Genomic DNA, 3539 nt, shown 5'->3' with positions numbered 1-3539 from the left:
ATATAGACTGCTGTATGGGTACATGGTGGGGCTCAGAATGGTAAGAGCGCTATTTGGTTATTGGAGGGTGGATTTTGCTGGAATACTTTTGAGGTGCTATGTCGCATTTGCAGAGCCTCTAGAGTACCAATACAGTGGAAACCCCCTAAAAGTGACCCCATTTTGGAAAATAAACCCCTCATAGAATGTATCTAGGGGTAGAGTGAGCATTTTGACCTCACAGCTGTTTCACAGATTTTATTAACATTGGGATGTAAAAATGAAAAATTACTTTTTTTTCCAATAAATTGTCCATTTAGCGCCATATTTTAAATTTTTGCATGTAGTTAAAGAATTAAAAACACACCACAGTGCATTACACAATTTCTCCTTAACAGGCCAATACCCCATATGTGGCCATAATCTGCTGTATGGGTACATGGTGGGGCTCAGAATGGAAAGAGGGCTTTTGGAGGGCAGATGTTGCTGGAATAGTTTTCAGGTGCCATGCCGCAATTGCTGAGCCCCTAAAGTATCAATACAATGGAAACCCCTCAAAAGTGACCCCATTTTAGAAACTACACCCGTCAAGGAATGTATCAAGGGGTATTATCATTTTTAGACTAAAAATGCTTCCCAAAAATTAATGTTGAAAATGAAAATTGAATTTTTTAAAGAAATATGCCCAGTACTTGCACCCACTTTGTGTTGTCAGAGACCTGCACTCCTAATACTATTAAGTGGGCCATCCCGAGGGGCAAAAAATTATATATGCAGGTGTAAACTGCTGCTTGGGCACACAGCAGGGCTCAGAAGAGCACTGCGCTTTTTACCTTTTGAGGTTCAGATTTAGAGGGACTTTCTGGGCGCCATGTTGTTTTTGCAGAGCCCTGGAGGTGACAGTAAACTGAAATTCCCAGAGAAGTGACCCCATTTTGTAGGGGGCAATTTTAGGATCTCTGCAAAAGTGTCATGGCATCCAAAAACCAAACCATCTAAGTCTGTGCTCCAAAAACCAACCTTCTTCCGTTCTAGGTCCGGCTGTGCCCTAATATCAGTTTATACCCACATATGACATTACGTACGTTATCCTGGGTACACTAGTGTCATACATGTGGCTTAAACTGCAGTTTGGGCACACTGCAGCTCTATGCGGTTTTTGGAGTGCAGATTCGGATGTTTCGTATCTGGATGCCGTGTCATGTTTGTAGAGCCTGTAAGGTAGCAAAAAAGTGAATTTCCCAAAGGAGTGACCTCATTTTGAAAACTGCACCCCTCAAAGAATTTATCAGGGGGTGTAGTGAGTATTAGTATTCCAGATGTGACTACACAGCGGATGGTGAAGAGTGAATACGTAAGCTGTGCGGAGAACATTGCAAACACCAAATTCTCTACTATGTCCCAGTAAGTCCTATATTTGGGGGAGTCACTTCTGGGGGTCACTTTGGGAGTCACTTCTGGTGTCTTTTCCCTCATAAGTTCTAAATCTGGGGTGTTTGCTGATATTTGCTCGCACAGCTTATCCCTTCCTGCCACAGCCAATTGTGTTCTAATAATTTGGCGTTTTTGCGGGTTTTTGTCTTCACATTACTAGATGCTATATTTTCTTTATTTTCTGGTGATGTGGCCATATAAGGGCTTGTTATTTGCGGGATGAGATGAAATTTGTACCATGCATTTTGCACCATTTTTGGGTGCCTACAACTTATTAAATACTTTTATTAACTCTTTCTTGCTGGATTTAAAAAGGGAAAAAAATCAATTCTGGCATTACGTTTTACGTTTTTAAATTTTTTGCCATGCAGCGTACAGTTTAAGTAATATGTGACCTTTATTCTGCGGTTATGTTCGGTTCGTACAATTATGGCGATACCTCATTTATATGATTTTTTATGCAATTCTAATTTTGCAGAATATAAACACATTTCGGGACATAAATCAATGATTTTTGCATTGCCATCTTCTGAGAGGCGTAACATTTGTATTTTTCGGTTCCCAGTGTTGGTTGAGGGCTTATTTTTTGCAGGACAACCTGTGCTATTTATTGGTACTGTTGTGGGGTACATATGACTTTTTGATCACTTTTTATAGCATATTTTGTAGAGTGAGATGGCAAAAAATCTCTACTTCTGGCGGGTTTTTTCCATTTTTTTCCCCAACGTTCACCATGTAGATTAAGTATTGTTTCAGTTTTGTTGTACAGGTTGTTACAGATGCAACAATACCAAATATGTATTGTTTTTAATAATTTTTAGTTTTTTTTATATAATTCATTTTCTATAGAAAAAAAGGAATTTTGGGGGCTTTATAACTTTATTCTTTTTTTTTATACACTTTATTTATTTTTTCCACTTTCTTTTCACTTTTTCATGTGTCCCTGTAGGACATACTTTGATTGCTGATATAGTATTATATACTGTGAGACACAGACTGCACGTGTCTCATAGTGCATCACAGGAAGTCAGGCTGGGCAGGCATACAGCAGACTAGAATTTCTTTTTTTTAAATTTTTTCTTTCTTTCTTTAGATCCAGAAGACATCATAAAAATTGCATCTGATGGTCATAACGCTAGTACATGTTCAGCGAGATTTAACGAGTCGTTAAATCTCGCTGAACATGTACTAGCGTTATGACCATCAGATGCAATTTTTATGATGTTTTCTGCATCTAAATAAAGAAAGAAATTTAAAAAAAAAAAAAAGAAATTCTAGTCTGATGGATTTCCACCTTGGAATGGTTATTTGTGTTGCCACACCCTCAGTCGGGAGGACTTCTTGGAGTTATCCATGCAGCTACTACAAACCAAAAGTGAGTGATCTTTTGCCTGAGCTTACATTGCAATCAGAACGTTATTTGCATTGTGCATTGGACTGTTTTATTCAGTAAACTCAAGTGGAGGCTGTTGTCAGGGGTGAACCTGGGCTTTCTGCCGCCTGAAGCGGACATCAAAAAGCCCCCCCCCCGAGGAGGGGGCAGAGCTGAGGGGACGGGGGTCGCAAGAAAGGGATGGGGCCGAGTGGAAAGGGACAGGGCCGAGCGGAAAGTGGGCGGGGCCGAGCGGAGCGAGCGGCGTTCGCAGGCAGGGAGAGGACCTGCTCTCTGTCTGAGTGTGAGGGGCGGCCGCTGGAGCGGCGCTGCGTCCAGCAGGGCCGCCCCAATACACCGCTCTCTTCCCATGTCGGGCTGCAGACATGGTGACGCTAAGCCAGTCCAGGACAGCTTGTCCTGGACTGGCTTAGGTCAGCAAAAATGCCGCCCTCCCGAGGCCCTGGCATAGTGGTCGCTTCAGGTCGCCTCATGGGAGGTGCGGCGCTGGCTGTTGTTCCCGTTTCCCTTTTCCCTACCAGTCTATACAACTTTCTGTGCAGACATACACCCTGACTTTCGCAGGTCCTGGCAGGATCACCAGGTATCAGGGGGCTCCGGGCAGCCTGGGGTCACTAGCCAGACCCCAGGCTGCATATTACAGATACCAGACGCGCGTATCTAATCCTCCCCGTGTGGTACTGTGAGCTGAGACGCGTATGTAATTCTCTGGCTTGTGGTACTGTGTGCAGAG

Source organism: Leptodactylus fuscus, chromosome 4 (assembly GCF_031893055.1).
Source record: "Leptodactylus fuscus isolate aLepFus1 chromosome 4, aLepFus1.hap2, whole genome shotgun sequence".
Lineage (NCBI taxonomy): Eukaryota > Metazoa > Chordata > Amphibia > Anura > Leptodactylidae > Leptodactylus > Leptodactylus fuscus.
The sequence above is the reverse complement of the archived record's forward strand: the minus strand, read 5'-3'. Positions refer to the sequence as shown.